The following is a 21,677-nucleotide window of genomic DNA, read 5'->3' on the forward strand; positions in this document are numbered from 1 at the left end:
GGACTAGCCAATCAAAAGGCTGGAGGTTCGGGGGCAGTTCAGGGTGAGCTCCCGTTGCTCGGTCCCTTCTCGTGCCCACCCAGAAGTTCGAAAGCACCTCAAAGTGCAAGTAGATAAATAGGTACCTCTCTGGCGGGAAGGTAAACGGCGTTTCCGTGAGCTGCTCTGTTTCGCCAGAAGTGGCTTAGTCATGCTGGCCACATGACCCGGAAGCTGTACGCCGGCTCCCTCGGCAAATAAAGCGAGATGAGCGCGCAACCCCAGAGTCGGTCACAACGGGACCTAATGGTTAGGGATCCCTTTACCATTACTTTAACAGAGAATTGGATAGTGCTGAACTATCACCATCCCTGAATATGGGCCACTCCAGCAGGGTCTAAGGAGAGCCAGAGGAAAGCAATATCTGGCAGACCACAGGTCCCCCCCCTCACCCATCCCTGATGAGCTTCAAGAGAAGAAAGGGGGTTTGCACCTTTAACAATTGTGTAGTAGCCAAAGGAGTTTCAGCAAGTTTGTTCCTTTGTTTTATTTAGCAAAATTTATAGGGTTGGGGTTTTTCTTTGTTCTTAATTGTTTTAATGGGAAGTCACTCTGGGTCACTCTGTGAGGACAGCAACAAACAAAATATTTAAGAAATGCAGTGTGCAATTTCACCCAACTGTCCCCTGTAATGCCAGAGTAATGGCAGCCGATGCCAATTTTAATTTTAATGACCTACGGATAATAGCCATCTCCTTAGAACCTCACCGCTTTTGCCTTCTTCCCCACCTGCCCTTCCCTCCTTACAAGCACCTCTTCTAGATGCAGAGCCAGCTAGCAACTCCCAGGCTGAAGCTGGCTGCTGTTATTATTATAATTCTTGGGAGCTCAATATATATATATATATCTTTGAACCGCCGCGGGGAGGACAAGGGGAGTCAGAGTCATCCCAGAAACACATTCACTTGCAACCTCCTCCTCCATGTTGGCAAGTCAGGATCTTCTGACATCCCATAAATCAAGCCAGCTCAGAAATCGGCTAGGAGGGAAAACACCACCAAAGGAGTTGCAAATGTGGGAGGAGGGAGGGAGGAACCAGAGGATCTATGGGAATGGTGTGCTGCTTGGAGGGGTAGCATTGCAGCTGCACTGAGTGACTGTTGGGTTCCTTGTTACCAACGGAGGCAGGTCCATAAGGGCAAACTGGGCACTGCCCCACCAACCTCAGTCTACCTTCAGCCAGACAATCATAGAATCATAGAATCATAGAGTTGGAAGAGACCACAAGGGCCATCGAGTCCAACCCCCTGCCAGGCAGGAAACACCATCAGAGCACTCCTGACATATGGTTGTCAAGCCTCTGCTTAAAGACCTCCAAAGAAGGAGACTCCACCACACTCCTTGGCAGCAACTTCCACTGTCGAACAGCTCTTACTGTCAGGAAGTTCTTCCTAATGTTTAGGTGGAATCTTCTTTCTTGTAGTTTGGATCCATTGCTCCGTGTCCGCTTCTCTGGAGCACCAGAAAACAACCTTTCTCCCTCCTCTATGTGACATCCTTTTATATATTTGAACATGGCTATCATATCACCCCTTAACCTCCTCTTCTCCAGGCTAAACATGCCCAGCTCCCTTAGCCGTTCCTCATAAGGCATCGTTTCCAGGCCTTTGACCATTTTGGTTGCCCTCCTCTGGACACGTTCCAGTTTGTCAGTGTCTTTCTTGAACTGTGGTGCCCAGAACTGGACACAGTACTCCAGGTGAGGTCTGACCAGAGCAGAATACAGTGGCACTATTACTTCCCTTGATCTAGATGCTGTACTCCTATTGATGCAGCCCAGAATTGCATTGGCTTTTTTAGCTGCCGCGTCACCTGCCTGCTTCCTCAGCTGACCTCGTAGAACTCAGCGGGGAACAGGATGCAGGCAAAATTAGATTTAGCCTTGCCTGTCGGTTGGTTTTGGCTTCATCTACTGTTGGGCTCCCTGCCTTCCACCCCACCAACCCCAATGGGCACCATCCACTACAAGCAAAACGTTAAAATGCCAGGTTTGCATTTGATCAGCCACCTAAGAAGTACCGCGGGGGACCAGACCGTGCCTCTCCTGTAATCCAGTTGCCTCTTTGGTCGCCTCCAGACTGCCAGCAGTTTGTGGGAAGAACTGGACAGCACATCATAAATGTGCATTTGTGCAGCACTCTGTTGCAACAAAGTAACTGGGGGAAAATCCTATAGACTTTTTGCAGTTAGGAAAGTGATGGAGAAATATTCTGAAAAGCATGGGATAGACAAATAATTAATGGGAAGACATATTCAATATCCCACAAGTAAATCAGGATGAACACTCAGTGAAGACTGAACACAGTCTAACCTCCACAAAAGCTTTGTGCAAGCAAATTAGGGTGAATGTTCGTTGTCCCACAACCTCCCTGCAAACAAGTCAAAACGGATGCTCATTAAAGATCAGACATGATCTAACATCTCTGTATGCTTTGTGCAAGGAAATTAGGCTGAATAGCCAATAAACAAGTGTCTGGAGGAGCTCTAAGAGTCTCTAAGACCATCATAAAGATGGCATTCTGGAACTGTAGAGTTGAAAGGGAGACTGAGGGTCATCTAGTCCAACCCCCGGAAGTGCAGGAATCTTATCTGAAGCATCAATGACAGATGGCTATCCAACCTCCAGTGAAGGAGAGTCCACCACCTTCTGAGGGAGACTGTTTCAACTGTCGAATAGCTCTTACTGACAGAAAGTTATCCCTAATGTTAAACTGGAATCCCCTTTATTGTCATTTGAATGCACAGGTTCAGGTCCCACCCTCTGGGGGAGAAAACAAGCTTGCTCCATCTTTCACACATAACGCACTGCATAGCTGGATTACGGCAATGCGTTAAGCATGGGTTTCCTTTTAAAGAGTATTTGAAACTTCAGCCATTTCAGAACTTGGCAGCCGGGTTGGTTGTTAATGTACATTATTTTGCCAATGCTTTAAAGATTTGCAGTAGCTTTTGGGTTATTTCTGAGCACAATTCAAAGTGCTGGCTTTGACCTCTGAAGTAAGACTGAGCTGAAATGGTGTGTGTGTGTGTGTGTGTGTGTGTGTGTGTAGAGGCATGAGGTGAAATACAAAGAAACAATGTAGTACCAGCGATGAACAAATATGTTAATTTCATTTTCTGCTGGTTTCTTGTTTTTCCCCAATCTTAAGACCAGTTCCCCACATCTCCATATCAGTTTGCAATTCTTCTTTCTTTTTTTCCTAAGTCCTCATGAAAATCTAGCATTTTTAGTGCAATTTTCTCTATTGACAACTACCCTTAAACAAGATTTCCAAAATAGAAATTGGGACACAGCGCCACCTAGTGCTTGTGTGGAGTTAGCACAGGATATATTTCCTCATCTCGGTCTAGCGCAGGGATGGGGGGAACCAGTGGCTCTTCAGATATTGCTGTACTCCGACTCCCATCATCCTCAGCCCCAACATGGCCATTGGTCAGCAATGATGGGAGCCGAAGTTGGGGTTTCTCACCATTTATGAACACGTGGGACCTGTTGCCACACAATATTGCCAGCTGCAGTACCGCTGTTCAGGATGCCAGCCAGCCAAGCCCACAGACCTTTTCCCAGGCTACTCCATTCCATCCCCCACCAGCATTTTTTCAATCCCTCCCCCAAACAACCCACAAGGGGTTTCTCAATAGATACTGGTGTGTGCACATGCCTTCAGGCAAACAGAGAACTAGGGCCATGCATCAGTGTCATGAGTCCCCTACTGCTGGACATTTCAGGCAACACAAAACTTTGCACACAGTGACCTGGGAATCTTGGTGGTCCAAGGTGCATGAAGTGGATCATTATGTCCGATCCTGCCTTGGGACCTGCTGGTCAAGGGCAGGTAGTGAATAATAAATACAACTGCTGAAATGTTGGTCTATTTCTGCTAGGTCCAGCATACCTGAAGGAGCGTCTCCACCCCCATCGTTCTGCCCGGGCACTGAGGTCCAGCGCCGAGGGCCTTCTGGCGGTTCCCTCACTGCAAGAAGCCAAGTTGCAGGGAACCAGACAGAGGGCCTTCTTGGTAGTGGCACCCACCCTGTGGAACGCCCTCCCACCAGATGTCAAAGAGAAGAACAACTACCAGACTTTTAGAAGACATCTGAAGGCAGCCCTGTTTAGGGAAGCTTTTAATGTTTAATAGGTTATTGTATTTTAGTGTTCTGTTGGAAGCCACCCAGAGTGGCTGGGGAAGCCCAGCTAGATGGGCAGGGTATAAATAAATTATTATTATTATTATTATTAGTGGGCAAATGTGCGGACAGCAACAAGCCTGCTCCAACCACTGCCTTCCTCCTCTGGGCCTTGGAAGTTGCTCTCCATACAGTGGCCCACTTAGCAGAAACAGACCAACATTTCAGCAGTTGTATTTATTATTCTTATTCACTACCTGCCCTTGGTCCCAAGGCAGGTTACAACAATTTAGCATTCTGAATCAAAAGCAGTCACAGATATGGGTGGGTCCTGCAAACACACATCTCAGGTGGCAAAGGTCAAGGAAAAGAGCATGCATAGAATCAAAGAGTTGGAAGGGACCCTGAGGATCATCTAGTCCAACCCCTGAAATGCAGGAATATGCAGCTATTCCATACGGGGATCAAACCTGCAACCTTGGGGTTATTAGCACCATGCTCTAACCAATTGAGCTATCCAGTGTCACAGACATCTGCTTCCCGCTTAGCTTTCTTCATTTTAGCTGTGTAATCTAGTTTGGGCACCGGGAAGTCATTTTTTGCCCTTGCCATTAACACTTAGCTCATCCGGGGAAATTTTACTCCTGGCCCTGCACCCTACAGAATATTGCAGGGTGGTGACTCGGAAATGGGAAATTTTCTGCCACCGCCCCAGTACTGTGGAATGCCCTTTCCTCGGCCTTGTATGAAGAAGTAACCACCAGTCGCTTCAGATGCATTGCAAAAACTTACCTTTTTGCCCAGATATTCCCTGCTCCATTAGGGTGGAGCCTGATGCCCTGAAATTTTAATTTTCTTTGCTTTTATATGTTTATATACTGCTGAGCTATTGGTCTGACATTGTGCTTTTTGCTTTAATTATATTGTTGCTGCTGTTGTTTTTATAATGTACAGTGCTCAGAGATTTTTAAAAAGAAAAATATGAATGAGTTTACAAATGTTTTAATAAAACAACTAGGCATCAGAAATACATCCCAGGTTCAATCACAGTAGAGCTAAGAATGTCAACGGCCTTAAACCCTGGAGAGCCACTGCCAGTCAGAGCAGACAATACTGAGCTTAGGGAGATTAATGTTCTGTACTCCATATGAAGCAGCTTCCTATGTTCTTAATATGGGAGAACTGGTTACTTGCCCTTATCTAAATTGGAACTCTGGATTAGATAATACTGTTTAAATCCTTGTTTTATCTGTCTAAACCAGCTTCCCCCTCCCTGCTCCTTGGAAAAGTAATGGAAGAGGGTGCAGCTAACCCCAGCTGCCACCCACTTGATAAAAAGCTACAATCAGGAGCTGGCATAACTTCAAAAGCAGACGGGGTCACACCCACTGCAGCTTAGATGGGAGACGGCTGGTGTTTGATGTCCTCTCAAGAGGTTGGCCGGGTTTGGGCTGAAGCCCAGATTGTGCAGTGGGGTGTTGGCGGTTTTCTTCTTGGAACCAGAAACATCTCACTGGCTCACACATGCATTGGTGAATTGCAATGAAATCCTCCTGGTAACAATTGAGGTTTGCTAGTGCGTGCATGTGTATATACGCATGTCTCCTTTCCCCATCTAACCTTAAGAAGCTACAGTCCTAAGACTTACCTTGAAAGATACAACTGTTGTGTACCATTAGGGCACGGTGATCAGCGGTGCTTGGTGAAAACTGCAATAATGATGATGATGATGATGATGATGATGATGATGATGATGATAATAATCATAATAATAAATTACTTATACCCCACCCATCTGGCCAGGCCTCCCCAGCCACTCTGGGCAGCCCCCAACAGAATATTAAAAACAAAATAAAACATCAAACATTAAAAACTTCCCCAAACAGGGCTGCCTTCAGATGTTTTCTAAAAGATAGTTGTTTTCCTCTTTGACATCTGGTGGGAGGGCATTCCACAGGGCGGGCGCCACCACCGAGAAGGCTCTCCGCTTGGTTCCCTGTAACCTCACTTCTCGCAGTGAGGGAACCACCAGAAGGCTTTTGGAGCTGGACCTCAGTGTCCAGGCAGAACGATGGGGGTGGAGATGCTCCTTCGGGTCTACTGGGCCGAGGCCATTTAGGGCCTTAAGGTCAGCACCAAAACTTTGAATTGTGCTTGGAAATGTACTGGAAGCCATACGTGCAACATACAGACCAAGGCAGGGGACGGGAAAGAAGTTGCCTAGTAAAAATGATACCACCAAGGAAGAATGCTCTGCTCTGTGCCTTTCTGTAGGAAGAGGTGTGGTACAGCCCACTCTTTCAGGGCTGTACCACTTCAGACGTGCTGAATGTCAAATACTGAGATCCTGCCCTTAATCCAAAGATCTTGTATATCCAACTAAGTGCTACTCATAGCAGACTTATCGAAATGAATGGACATAAATAAGCCACGTCTATTGTTTCAGTGATTCTGCACTAGAATGTAGTTAACCCTGCCAGAGGTGGATTTAGGGCAGTGCGACCGGTTCCACTGCACTGCGCACTGAGCCTAGGGGATGCCGCATGGTGCCACAGCTATGACATAGTGAGTTGAGCAGAATGGCAGCTGGGAGGTGGGGGGGGCGTGTATCAAATTTTGACCTCGCACAGGGCACCACTGAAATTTGAAAGACCAAAGTTATGCCCTGACATTGGATATAGGTAAAGGGACCCCTGGCCATTAGGTCCAGTCATGACCGACTCTGGGGTTGCGGCACTCATCTCGCTTTATTGGCCGAGGGAGCCGGCGTACAGCTTCCGGGTCATGTGGCCAGCAGGACTAAGTCGCTTCTGGCAAACCAGAGCAGCGCACGGAAACGCCGTTTACCTTCCCGCTGGAGCGGTACCTATTTATCTACTTGCACTTTGATGTGCTTTTGAACTGCTAGGTTGGCAGGAGCTGGGACCGAGCAACGGGAGCTCACCCCATCACGGGGATTCCAACCTCCAACCTTCTGATCGGCAAGTCCTAGGCTCTGTGGTTTAACCCACAGCGCCACCCGCGTCCCTCTGACACTGGGTGCAACCCAATAAATCTTTGACCCGCCACATGTTGTTGAATGTCAACTCCCAGCAATCAGCACAGCCAACTGTGAGGAATGATGGGAGTTGTAGTGCAGCCGCACCTAGGAGGCCACAGGTTCCCCCACCCCTTGCAAAAAATTAAAATCCTAGCCCTTCAATAAATACCAATCAAAAGCAGTAAAACAGGATATATGACCCTGGCAAAACAAAAAAACCCACCAGATCAAGCATAAAACCAGCCACAGAGCCTAAGCGCCTTTGCAGACACCCACATTTTAAGATGATGTCAGAATGGCATGGATGTAGATGCCTGTCAAATCTCAAGCTGGCAGGAAATCCAGAGCACTGCCCCTGGAGAAGGCTTCTCACCAGTATTTCACGAAGGCCCCCAACATAATATGGCCACAACTGTTGTCAATCCCCCCCCCCCAACTCGCTAGCTTTTATCAGTCAAGATTAGGGATGGGGGAGAAATTCTGTCCACCTAATTCACATTTTCTGAAAACAATAAGCGAACTGAAACAACACAGCCAGCCTGTGAAATTTGCACCTCTCTGAATACTGCAGGGAAGTTCTCCCTCTAAGTTATTTGTGGAGAAACGCATCTATTCAGGTAAAGTGTACACAATAAAGCAAACATCTGTGAAAATAGCATGCAAAACATTATCGGGCAAAATGCTGGGCAAAAATTCACTGGTGAATTTTTTTCAAGGCCTTTAACAAGCAAATAAATCACAATCTTATGTGGAAGTGAGGAGTACTGGACTTGAGAGTGGAAGAATGAGAACTGGATAAAAACCAGAACTGATAGATTCTAGAAGTTCATATTGTTGTTGTTGTTTAGTCGTTTAGTTGTGTCCGACTCTTCGTGACCCCCTGGACCAGAGAACGCCAGGCACTTCTGTCTTCCACTGCCTCCCGCAGTTTGGTCAAACTCATGCTGGTAGCTTCGAGAACACCATCCAACCATCTTGTCCTCTGTCGTCCCCTTCTCCTTGTGCCCTCCATCTTTCCCAGCATCAGGGTCTTTTCCAGGGAGTCTTCTCTTCTCATCAGGTGGCCAAAGTATTGGAGCCTCAGCTTCACGATCTGTCCTTCCAGTGAGCACTCAGGGCTGATTTCCTTAAGAATGGATAGGTTTGATCTTCTTGCAGTCCATGGGACTCTCAAGAGTCTCCTCCAGCACCATAATTCAAAAGCATCAATTCTTCGGCAATCAGCCTTCTTTATGGTCCAGCTTTCACTTCCATACATCACTACTCGGAAAACCATAGCTTTTACTATACGGACCTTTGTTGGCAAGGTGATGTCTCTACTTTTTAAGATGCTGTCTAGGTTTGTCATTGCTTTTCTCCCAAGAAGCAGGCGTCTTTTAATTTCGTGGCTGCTGTCACCATCTGCAGTGATCATGGAGCCCAAGAAAGTAAAATCTCTCACTACCTCCATTTCTTCCCCCTTCTATTTGCCAGGATGTGATGGGACCAGTGGCCATGATCTTCGTTTTTTTGATGTTGAGCTTCAGATATTTTGCGCTCTGCTCTTTCACCCTCAATAAAAGGTTCTTTAATTCCTCCTCACTTTCTGCCATCAAGGTTGTGTCATCTGCATATCTGAGGTTGTTGATATTTCTTCCAGCAATCTTAATTCTGGCTAGGGATTCATCCAGCTCAGCCTTTCGCATGATGAATTCTGCATATAAGTTAAATAACCAGGGAGACAGTATACAGCCTTGTCGTACTCCTTTCCCAATTTTGAACCAATCAGTTGTTCCATATCCAGTTCTAACTGTAGCTTCTTGTCCTACATAGAGATTTCTCAGGAGACAGATGAGGTGATCAGGCACTCCCATTTCTTTAAGAACTTGCCATAGTTTGCTGTGGTCGACACAGTCAAAGGCTTTTGCATAGTCAATGAAGCAGAAGTAGATGTCTTTCTGGAACTCTCTAGCTTTCTCCATAATCCAGCGCATGTTTGCAATTTGGTCTCTGGTTCCTCTGCCTCTTCTAAATCCAGCTTGCACTTCTGGGAGTTCTCGGTCCACATACTACTTGAGCCTTCCTTGTAGAATTTTAAGCATAACCTTGCTAGCGTGTGAAATGAGTGCAATTGTGCGGTAGTTGGAGCATTCTTTGGCACTGCCCTTCTTTGGGATTGGGATGTAGACTGATCTTCTCCAATCCTCTGGCCACTGCTGAGTTTTCCAAACTTGCTGGCATATTGAGTGTAACACCTTAACAGCATAATCTTTTAAAATTTTAAATAGTTCAGCTGGAATACCATCACTTCCACTGGTCTTGTTATTTGCAGTGCTTTCTAAGGCCCATTTGACTTCACTCTCCAGGATGTCTGGCTCAAGGTCAGCAACCACACTACCTGGGGTGTACGAGCCATCCATATCTTTCTGGTATAATTCCTCTGTGTATTCTTGCCACCTCTTCTTGATGTCTTCTGCTTCTGTTAGGTCCTTACCACTTTTGTCCTTTATTATGGTAATCTTTGTACGAAATGTTCCTTTCATATCTCCAATTTTCTTGAACAGATCGTTTAAGAAGGCCTTCTTGTTTCTCCTTGCTATTTTTTGGAAATCTGCATTCAATTTCCTGTATCTTACACTATCTCCCTCGCATTTTGCTTGCCTTCTCTCCCCCGCTATTTGTAAGGCCTCGTTGGACAGCCACTTTGCTTTCTTGCATTTCTTTTTCATTGGGATGGTTTTCGTTGCTGCCTCCTGTATAATGTTGCGAGCCTCCATCCATAGTTCTTCAGGCACTCTGTCCAGCAAATCTAAATCCTTAAACCTGTTCCTCACTTCCACTGTGTATTCATAAGGGATTTGGTTTAGATTGTATCTTATCGGCCCAGTGGTTTTTCCTACTTTCTTCAATTTAAGCTTGAATTTTGCTATAAGAAGCTGATGATCTGAGCCACAGTCAGCTCCAGGTCTTGTTTTTGCTGACTGTATAGAGCTTCTCCATCTTTGGCTGCAGAGAATATAATCAATCTGATTTCGATGCTGCCCATCTGGTGATGTCCATGTGTAGAGTCGTCTCTTGTGTTGTTGGAAAAGCGTGTTTGTGATGACCAGCTTGTTCTCTTGACAGAACTCTATTAGTCTTTGCCCTGCTTCGTTTTGATCTCCAAGGCCAAACTTGCCAGTTGTTCCTTTTATCTCTTGATTCCCTACTTTAGCATTCCAATCCCCTATAATGAGAAGACCATCCTTCTTTGGTGTCACTTCTATAAGGTCTTGTAAGTCTTCATAGAATTGGTCAATTTCAGTTTCTTCAGCACCAGTAGTTGGTGCATAAACTTGGATTACTGTGATGTTAAAAGGTCTGCCTTGGATTCGTATCGAGATCATTCTATCATTTTTGAGATTGCATCCCAGTACAGCTTTCGCCACTCTTTTGTTGACTATGAGGGCCACTCCATTTCTTTTACGGGTTTCTTGCCCATAGTAGTAGAATTCATCCGAACTGAATTCGCCCATTCCCGTCCATTTTAGTTCACTGATGCCCAGGATATCAATATTTATTCTTGCCATCTCATTTTTGACCACATCCAACTTACCCAGGTTCATGGTTCTTACATTCCAGGTTCCTATGCAATATTTTTCTTTACAGCATTGGACTTTCCTTTCGCTTCCAGGCATATCCGCAACTGAGTGTCCTTTCGGCTTTGGCCCAGCCGCTTCATCAGCTCTGGATCTACTTGTACTTGTCCTCCGCTCTTCCCCAGTAGCATGTTGGATGCCTTCCGACCTGAGGGGCTCATCTTCCAGCGTCATAACTTTTATATGCCTGTTGTCTTTGTCCATATATATACATATATATGCATGCATGTTTAAAATATTTATATTCCACCTTTCTGCCTGACAACCAATCTCCATGGCAGCTTATAAGAAATGAAAATAAAATGCATTCATCAGTAAGTCTCTGTTTAAAAAGGTGATGAAGGCTCGGAGTGGGACAATGATGGAAACGTCCACCTCCCAGGACACAGGTGGTGCTCTTGTACTGACAATACATACGGTCACCTCTCAGGGATGCTGAAGTGGGGCATCCCTTGGGGAAAGGCTGTAGCTCCGTGGAAGAGCATCTGCTTTGCATGCAGAAGGTCCCAGGTTCAATCCCCAGGCATCTCCAGGTAGGGCTGGGAGAGATTCATGTTTTAACCTGCTGCCAGTCAGTGCAGACAATGCTAGGTTAGGTGCACCATATATCCGTTTTGGTTTCTCTCAGTTGTTAAGGGTGCTCAGATGTGTCAGGGGACCCCTGTTCACTTCACAGAGCAACAGTTCCAGAATGGTTTGCCAGTACCTCTTCCCAGGGAACTCTGGGAATTGTAGCTCTGTGAGGGGAATAAACAACTCAGTACCCTATCAAACTACGGCTCCCAGAATTCTTTGTGGGAAGCCATGACTGTTAAAGTGATAGTGATACTGCTTTAAATGTATAGTGCAGATGGGGCCTGTGTGTTGGTGTCCTGTTACACACTTTCAATGTGAATATTTTGTTCACGTGTAAAATGTCCTTCTTGATTTTAGAAAAAGAAGGTGCGTCCTTCTATCTATTAGAACTGCAGGAAGCCCCAATACACTTTCTGCATCTCCCTGAGCACACCCAAAGACGACAAACACAAGAAAACACAACCCTGGTGGTAGATTGGATAAAGTCAGTTTGCAATCTCCCTTCTTGTGTCAACACAAAATAAGCTAGATATACTGAGGAGGCTTAACTAATCTTGCAATACGTGATCCCAAGGAAGTACCTTCAGCTAATTGTTCCTGGGTCACCCGGTTTGAGGGTGTTCTACAATCTCCACAACAGAGATGAGCCTTTCTGGATTATTCTCAAAGACCCATCTGTTTCTCACAGTGCCTAACTGGATGTTACTGGGAAGCCCACGAACGGGATGTGGAAGGAACAGCCCTGCCTCCTTTCAGTTTCCAAGCAAAGGGATATTCCAACATCTACAGCCTCTGATTCTCAGAAGCAGCAGAAAGCAATCATGGCATGTTCTCATGGACAAACCTGTCCTCCATAAAGTTACAAAGCGGTTGCAATCATCAGGAACAAGTGGGCTTGCACTAAGCTATGGTTCGGATTAGTGTTGTGTGCAAACATGGTCCCTGAGAAGCAATGGAGATCTGATTGGTTGGAACCCAGAACAGAAGCACACTTATTAGGTGGCAACCATACATTGCCATATTCTGAAGGCAAGTTCCCACTTCTTTCATTGGTTAGAAGGTGGCTGGAGAATATATAGGAACATAGGAAGCTATCTTATATTGAGTCAGACCACTGGTGCATCTAGCTCAGAGCTGGAGAACCTTTGGCCCTCCAGATGTTGTTGGACTACAACTCCCATCATCTTTTAAGCATTGGCCATGCTGGCTGGGCCTGACGGGAATTGTAGTGCAACAGCAGGAGGGGCCAAAGGTTCCCCAGCGCTGATCTAGCTCAACGCTAGTAAAAACTGAACAAAAACACAACGGTTGAACTGAGAAACATGGGAATCAGACAAGTGGAGCCATCAAGCTCAATAGTCTCAACGCTGACTTGCAGTGGCTCTCCAAGTTTCCAGGCTGGTAATATTTTCCCAGCCCTACCTGGAGGTGCCAGGGATTGAATCTGGGACCTCCTGCCTGCCCTACCACTGAACTACAGTCCTTCACCTAAAAGTAGATCCCAGTTCTCATGACTCTGAAGCTGTCTTATACTGAGTTAGCCCATTGTTCCACCTAGTTTAGTGTTGTCTACACTGACTGGCAGCAGATCTCCAGGGGCTCAGTTAGGGGACTGTCTCAAACCTCCCAGGAGACGGCTGGGGACTGAATCTGGGACCTTCTGCATACAAAGCAGATCCCCTGCCCCCTGACTTACGGACCTTTCTCTACGGTTGTCTCCCTGACAGAGGAAGCCCTCCATTTAAAATAGCCAGCTCCTCACAAGAGGAACCCTCTGCCCCCACCCTCAAGCAAGGTGGAAGACAATTCAAGCCAAGAGGCAGTCAAGGATGAAAGAACAGAGAACTTTCCACCAGCTGAGCTCAGCAGATTCCCAGCTGAGCCCCATGCAGTTTAGACTTTGGACCCCACCGAAAAAAACCTCTGTGGTCAGTGATGAACCTGCCATGCAAAAAACCCCAATAAAAACAAAATAATTGAGCTGTGCACCAGGGTTTGTTTGACCTAAGATTAACTCTGTGTTTGTTTGCAGCTCTGCAAATTGGGGGGGACGGGACAAAAACACACCCACAACCCTTTAAATTGTGGATTTTTTTAATCTGTCAAAGGGTCACTCGCAGGATTTCCTGGATGAGTCTTTATCATTGGGGGTGGGGTGTTAGAAGAAGAGAAGGAATGGATGGGGAATGAATGGATTCCAGCCAGGCCTCACTCTTATCCGTTTTATTGCTATCTTCTCCCATAGTTACACTGGGGTCATTTCAGCGCCACCCAGGACAGGACAGACGGCAATTTGGGAGACCCAAAATGTCATCCTAATCTAAATTCCAGCAGGTGACTCCTTTGGGCCTCTCTCAGGGCGGCTTGGTACACCAGATAAACGAGGTTTGCTTGGAATGACCTGCGTCAGGCTGCAAGGTGGGACGTTCAGCTCCCCACCCCACGCTGGCCCCCTGGAATTTAATGCAAGAACTTAAGAATGTAAGAAGAGTCCTGTTGGATCAGGCCAATGGCCCATCTAGTCCAGCATCCTGTTCTCACAGTGGCTGAGCAGATGCATGTGAGAAACCCGCAAGCAGGACACAAGCACAAGAATAATCTGCCCACATGCAATTCCTAGAAGCTCCATAGTTTAACTGTGCGGTCTACAATTGCAACTCGGTCTACAATTCTGAATGTTGTTGCTGTTCTATAGGAGGGATTCAAGCGCATATCGGATTTTTAGGTCTACACAAATAAAGTGGGTTAAAGTGCTCTGTTGCTCAAGTACAGTGTAACCACCCACTTTCTGTTTTAAACAGGCGTTTTGCAGTTAGGAAAGCAATGGGAAAATACAATGAAAAGTGTGGGGTGGATGAAACTAATCGGGATGAATGCTCATGGATGGGAAACTGCCCCGTAAACAAATGAGAACCACTGCTCAATAAAGGCCAGTCTTGGGAGGGCTGGCTGACCAAAGTTTGGGGCACAGCCAACAAGGTCAAACTGGAGGACAGTGGAAGAGCTGAAAGCTGAAGAGAGGGTTTTGATTTTTGTTTGTTTTTATAAGCTCTGAAGCGGGGTGTGAGAGAGGTATCGTTGCCCACCAACCGGCATGCAGAATACAGGCTGATCACTTTTCCTTTTATCTCCATCGTTCAAAGGGCTAGACATTCATTAAATGAATTTACAAAAGACGTTTCAGGGAAATTGTCTGGAATACAGTGGTACCTCAGGTTACATATGGTTCAGGTTACATAGGCTTCATGTTACATACGCTTCAGGTTACAGACTCCGCTAACCCAGAAATAGTGCTTCAGGTTAAGAACTTTGCTTCAGGATGAGAACAGAAATCGTGCTCCAGCGGCGCAGCGGCAGCAGGAGGCCCCATTAGCTAAAGTGGTGCTTCAGGTTAAGAACAGTTTCAGGTTAAGTACGGACCTCCGGAACGAATTAAGTACTTAACCTGAGGTACCACTGTATACCCCAACAGGCAAGAGGTTGGTATTTGCACCACACAGACCATTTCTACTGCAGACCCAGAAGATAATTATTTATGATTGTATCCCATTGTGATCTTATGCAGCTGGCAATAGGAGTGAAGACTCTAATCCAGGCATCCCCAAACTCGGCCCTCCAGATGTTTTGAGACTGCAACTCCCATCATCCCTGGCTAACAGGACCAGTGGTCAGGGATGATGGGAACTGTAGTCCCAAAACATCTGAAGGGCCGAGTTTGGGGATGCCTGCTCTAATCCACTGGGGAGTGTAAGGTGATCCATGGTATTAAAATAGGGATATTGCAAGCTGGCCCCTATTGCAACCTGTGAAGTGATGGAGGATATGGGGAAGCATAACAGTTAAACTTAGGCTATTTGTCCATCTAGGCCAGGGAGGTGCCTTCTGCATGCAAAGCTGGGGCTTTCTGCATGCCAGAGACTCTCTCCCCTTAAATATAGATTAAGAAAGCACACAACTTTTAAATGGCAAGCTGGGAATGGAGTTCAGCATTTAGCAAACTTTTTTTTTTAAAGAAATATTTATTAAGATTTTACAAAGACAAATATACAAAAACACATAATAAAAAAATAAAACAAATAAGAGTAAACATACAGAAAAAATAAGAAAAATTAAAAACAATTCTTTTTCATAACTTAAAACTCATTTGCTTGTTTCTTTGACTTCCTCACACCTCCCCTTCTTGTATTCCCATTTAAATAATCAAATCAGCAAATCCTTACCCTCTTTCATTTATCTTAGCAAACTTTTGGAAACAGTCGCCTTAACCCCTGTGGGGTTTGCAGAGTCCTCGCTGGGGCAAAGTCAAGAAAGGAACTATCTTGTTCCTTTTTGAACAGGAAAATGGCATGTTTGACCTCCATAGGTCATGAAGCTATAAAACTGGGTTGTATAACTAACTCAAAGCTGCAACTTGAGCTTTGGACTTCTGATTGCTCGAGGCTTAGGAGGGCGGGAGGGGGGAGAAGGTGGAGATGGCCTTTTCAGGAGCAGGACAAGCCAGGAGAATCTCCACTCCAGTCTCATGCCATTTTCAACCTTTGCCTTCAAAGATTTTGCAGGAGAGCCTCAACATCCAAGCTAAAATATGTGCATCATCTTCCAAAGGGCACCCTCGGTTCACACCAGCGGTGGCACCACAAAATATGCCAAATGCACTTTTTAGTGGTATTCTTCCACCCTTCCCTCCTAAACATATGAAGGAAACCCTCTAGACTTTGCTAGTTCACATTCAATGGAAGCACATTTCAGGTTGCAGCTTGGTGGACCCTGCAATTCCTTACAGCCCATCAATTGCTGGGATCTTCCCAAGTTCAGCTTGCTGTAACTATCTTACATGGCTCTGAAGCAGCCTTTCCCAGATCTTGTTCGAGTACAACTCTCATGTTCCCTGAGCACTGGTCCTGCTAGCTAGGGATGATGGAAATTGTAGTCCAACACCTCCTGGGGAATCTAAGGTTGAGAAAGGTTGCTCTAAAGGGTTGTGAAGACTTATCCTCCAAGAATTTGCCTTTCAGTTGTTACTAGTGACAAACCTGGAACTAGTAGATCACCACAAGCTATATATTAGTTCCAGATTCTGAATCATCAGCTTCTGGGGAGAAACAACAGGGCTGTTGCTTTCATCCCCTGCTTGGAGACTTGCCAGGGGATTTGACTGGGCACTATGAAGACTGGATGGAGCTTCAGATCTGACCCACGAGGGCTCTTATTTATTTTGCTGAACATTGTTGGCCACATTTTAGGGCAGTCCCTAAATGACAGCATGAACTACAATATACTATTTTTAAAAAATACAGTCATATAAAACAGCAGCTGAAAACCTCTGGCAGTCCAGCACACTGGTATAAAGACCTAGCTTAAATAATTAAGGAATAATTTAATAATCCACAGCAGTAAAACACTTTAACACACGCACACACAAATTCTGCCCAGCATCCGTTAAAAGCAGCTTGAAATAAATTGAGCGTGAGAACCATTTAAAGGCCAATGCTGATGTCTCTTGGGAGTGTGTTCCACAGGTATTGAACCTGCCAATCTGACTAATCTTAAAAGAAGGGCCTGCAAGAAGGACTTCTGAGGCTGATGTCAAGACCTTGGCAGACTCATATACTAGCAGGTTGACTCTCACATCACCCATTTCCAAACCATTTGGGGTTTAAAATCAGAAAGCATTTAGAGAAACTCCCTATTAGCTTTCAAGAAATCCTAGGGTTTCCCCAGAATACTGTTTGAAAGCCAATGCAGTACAGGGATGTTGGGGATGAGTCATAGTTCAGTGGGTAGAGCATCTGCTTTGCAGGCCAAAGGTCCCCAGTTCGATCCCTGGCATCTCCAGGTAGAGCTGGGAATGCTCCCATCTGAAGCCCTTAGGAGCTGCTGCCAGTCAGTGTGGACAATGCTGAGCTAAATGGACCAGTGATCTTAACACAGTAGAAGCTTGTTATGGACACTGACACAGGATGGAAACATGTTCCTAGTTAAGTCACAGCGGACTTGTTTTCACTCGGAAAGATTAATTCACCAAGTTGTAATTCCTTGTAGGTATGGGATTCACAAGGCCACAAGTGTCACCTGAGCAAATCCCGGCAGAATGCCAAGAACCAAGAAACACAATCATTTGAATCACAGAATAAGGTGCATAGGAGAGATGGGGAGCCTGTGGCTCTCCAATATTCCTTAGAATATAACTCCCATCATTGCTGAACTTTGGTATGTTAGATGCAGTTCTACCCACAGAGCAAAAACTTTAAAAGCCACTACCCTTAGCTTTCAAAGAAGGCCTATGTTGCTCTGATGCGCCCTGTTGCTTCTTAGGTGATAATAAATCATTCCTCCAGCTGATAAGCTAAGTGGCCTCACCTTGAAACAATTCACAGGGGAGTCTATAAAAAGGGCTGTCTTGCAAACAGAACAACAAGGCGAGCAGCTCAATAAAAGCTGATTCAGGGCAAGGAGGAAAAAACACCTCCACCTTTTAAAAAGGCTGTTAAAGCCCATTCCCCACAAACGTGAGGCTGCCAAAAGAAAAGAAGAGTTAGGAATCAGTCATCTGTGTGATATTGCTTTGAGAACTCTGCTCTCAGGCTTGCATTTGAAATCCCAAGCAAAGTCACAACCACTCTTACACCACTTTATGGCTCCCCACTCCCCCCCAAAAAAGAATCATGAGAACAGTTGTATCAGGGTGCTAACCTCAGAGCTGGAATTCTCAGCATCCTTAATAAACTAGAGTTCCCAGGACTCTCCACAACTGTTCAAGTGGTATAAAAGTGCATTGAATGTATGGTGTGGATCCAAGTTGCTAGTCCTTAGGACATCCTTAGATCGAAGTTCGAGAAACAGTGCAAGAGTGCAGCTCATAACAGTTCAGTACCCAGAAAGGGGCTTTAGAATTCCTCCACTAGTCTCTGGGCATTTATCCTAAACTGCTCTTTGCTGACCTCCTCTGCCTTGCACCATAACTGCCTTTTCTACTCTTACCTTCATCTGGCGGCACCACAGAGGCAGCCAGACAGGGAAGAATCTGCAGTGCACTCAAGGTATGCACTGTTGGGTTTCCTGTCTCAATCTTCCAATATTTGATTTTTATCTCTGCCGATATATCTCAGGGCAGGATCCAACAAAGCCATTGGCCATGTTGCCTGTGACTGATCTCAGCTGTAGTCCAAAACATCTAGGGCTAGAGGTCAGGGAAGGCTGTAACAGACCAACAGCAGAAAGGAAGTGTCAACTGCAATCCACCAGCACAAAACAGCTTCCTTGAAAAAGCAGGGTTTGACCGGAAAAGAGCAAGCTAAACGTGTCTACAGAAACATATCCCTGGTGTCACCACAAAAAAGGCCAGGTTCTGTCAAGCCAAGGTAAATTATAAATTTAGGGTCAAGTCCATGCGTTTTAATAACACCAATTAAGTAAGAAAGCCCCACACAGTCTAACACCTTAAAAATTCCCAAAGGCAGAATAATCAGAGGACTGTGAGCCACTTTGCTGTGCTGTGGGTTAAACCACAGAGCCTAGGACTTGCCGATCAAAAGGTCGGCGGTTCGAATCCCCGTGACGGGGTGAGCTCCCGTTGTTCGGTCCCTGCTCCTGCCAACCTAGCAGCTCAAAAGGACGTCAAAGTGCAAGTAGATAAACAGGTACCGCTCCGGCGGGAAGGTAAACGGCATTTCCATGTGCTGCTCTGGTTCGCCAGAAGCGGCTTAGTCATGCTGGCCACATGACCTGGAAGCTGTCTGCAGACAAACGTCGGCTCCCTTGGCCTATAAAGTGAGATGAGCGCGCAACCCCAGAGTCGGTCACGACTGGACCTAATGGTCAGGGGTCCCTTTACCTTTAAAACAGTCTAACACCTTAAAAATTCCCAAAGGCAGAATAATCAGAGGACTGTGAGCCACTTGGGATGTATAACATTTAGAAGTTTCCAAATAAGGCTTGTTATCCTCTGCCAAGGGAATAAGCCAACTTGATCCAATGTGTTTTGCAATAAAGAATTTTAAACATTTCACCAAGACAGAGGTAAATATTTTTGAAACCCACGAGTAAAAAAAAAAACTGGATGAAAGATTCAACTAAGATCTTTAAAGGGTTTCTGAATAACCACAATACAAGACTGCTTCTAAGCTTGCTAGTTGTGGGAGCAGCACACCCTTAAAGATTCTGAAAAAGGAAGCTGTATAACCATCTAGGCTAGGAGCCTTGCCTGATTTAAGATGCTTAATCGTTTCCAAAATCTCCTTTGCGGTTATGCAGTGCTCAAGAATGTTCCGGCTCACCTCCCTGAGCTGAGATATTTACACAGTATCCCAAAAAATGTTGTCTTGGCTGGGGGAGGCAAACAGGAACCATACAAACTGTTATAAACGTTGGCAAACTCCTCAGAGTTTGCCAACTGTATTTCACTCCTGACTATTTAAATATATTTAAATAGATTTTCCCGTTATCTCTGAAACTCCAGTTTTATTTTTTATGTAATTTATTTGCCATTAAATATGAACCCTCCATATTCATAAAGTCTGTGTTTCTAGTGCAACAGATCAACAAGTTTGATTCCTCTCTAGTACTTCCTGTTCTTTCTGTTTACATTCAAGTGGTTTGTACATCTGACAAGAGCCAGTGACTTTACAAACTTGTTCAAGGTCCTGAATATTTTCCCCCCAGTGTTTTGTGTCTGACCCGCAAACCACCCCCTTTTCAAAGTAAGTGAACCCATCGTGCACTCCTAACGATAAACAGAAGCTGGTTCGCTGACTTGGCAATACTTTTTCAAGTTAAGAGACACAGCAAGAGAGGCAATACTTTTATTTGGAGAAAACAGATTTATTTATTTTTTAGAGGCAAACTGTTGAGTCATAGGACTTTTCTTCAGGCTTAGATGTTGGGAACTGGGTTGGGTGGTTGCCTCGTTAGGCTGTTTGCCTGGACAGATCTGCTTTAGTCACAGCACAAAACTGCAGAAGTTAGGCAAAACAGACACTGCATTCTGCAAAGAATGCATTCTGCCAAAATGGAAATCACACAAAGTCGCCTTAAGTACAAATCAGCAATATATAAAGTATGGTAAGGTAAAGGTAAAGGGACCCCTGACCATTAGGTCCAGTCGTGACCGACTCTGGAGTTGCAGTGCACATCACGCTTTACAGGCCGAGGGAGCCGGCATACAGCTTCCGGGTCATGTGGCCAGCATGACTAAGCCGCTTCTGGCGAACCAGAGCAGCGCACGGAAACACCGTTTACCTTCCCGCCGGAGCGGTACCTATTTATCTACTTGCACTTTGGCATGCTTTCGAACTGCTAGGTTGGCAGGAGCAGGGACCGAGCAACGGGAGCTCACCCCGTCACGGGGATTCAAACCGCTGACCTTTTGATTGGCAAGTCCTAGGCTCTGTGGTTTAAGCCACAGTGCCACCCGCGTCCCATATAAAGTATGGTACTCCTACCAAAAAAGGGAGGGGGGAGGGAGAAAAACCTAGAATTGGATATATTTTAGCTCAGATCAGGCTTCACATGCAACCAGAGATTGTGCCAAGTCTGGTATAATATACAAACTATGGCTGAAACTTTGAAAACATTCAACAGACAGTTGAATAGTTGCAGTTTCCTAAATTTACTCCCATCTCCATAGTACAGGAGGTTTGGGAGATGAAGGAACAGTCATAAATATGGCATGTCAATTCATTCCAAACCATGGTTGGCTTGTTTGTTTTACTTCATAAAATTTATATACCACTTAATTGTAGATAAAATCTCAAAGGGGTGTACAAAAAAAGATACTGTAAAACAATAAAATCATCACTTAAAAAATTACAATAATTTACAGAAGGTTAAAACCACAATAGAGGTTAGGTGTGATGTCTGAACAGAGTCATAGTTTATCCACCCTGATTATTATAAAATTCTGAAAATGGAATACTTTCTTCCCTCAGTCCCTTAACACCAAGGACATAAACACCTGTCATATGACCAGGCCTTTTTGTCAGCTAAAACTCAGTTCCGGCACTTCTCAGGTGGGTGCTACTGCCATTATAAGAAAACAAGGCGTTCATGGTGATTTCCGGCACCTCTTTTTCTAAAAAAATAGCACTATATATGACGGTAGCCAAACTATGTGGGAATAGATGGGGGATGTGATATAACGGAAGGCTACCTCAGACTGCCACGGACTAGCAGGAATGGAGCTCTGAAAACAGGTCATGTGACAAATATGGAAACGTAGAGGAAGGCCCCCTTTCCCTCGGTTTCTGAATCCTCATATTGGGAGAGGAGGAAGGGTTGTT

At 45.3% G+C, this 21,677-nt stretch overlaps 1 long non-coding RNA gene across 1 annotated transcript; it reads right to left on the reverse strand.

The window, feature by feature from the left end:
• Positions 1–1,853: 1,853 nt before the first annotated feature.
• Positions 1,854–18,609, reverse strand: LOC310750248. Its single transcript, XR_014542019.1, has 3 exons — positions 18,382–18,609; positions 5,816–5,876; positions 1,854–3,858 (listed from the first exon to the last, which is right to left on the reverse strand). It is a non-coding gene; the product is annotated as an uncharacterized lncRNA (long non-coding RNA).
• Positions 18,610–21,677: the final 3,068 nt, after the last annotated feature.

The sequence above is a fragment of the Podarcis filfolensis genome (genome assembly GCF_964270895.1).
Source record: "Podarcis filfolensis genome assembly, chromosome: 15".
Lineage (NCBI taxonomy): Eukaryota > Metazoa > Chordata > Lepidosauria > Squamata > Lacertidae > Podarcis > Podarcis filfolensis.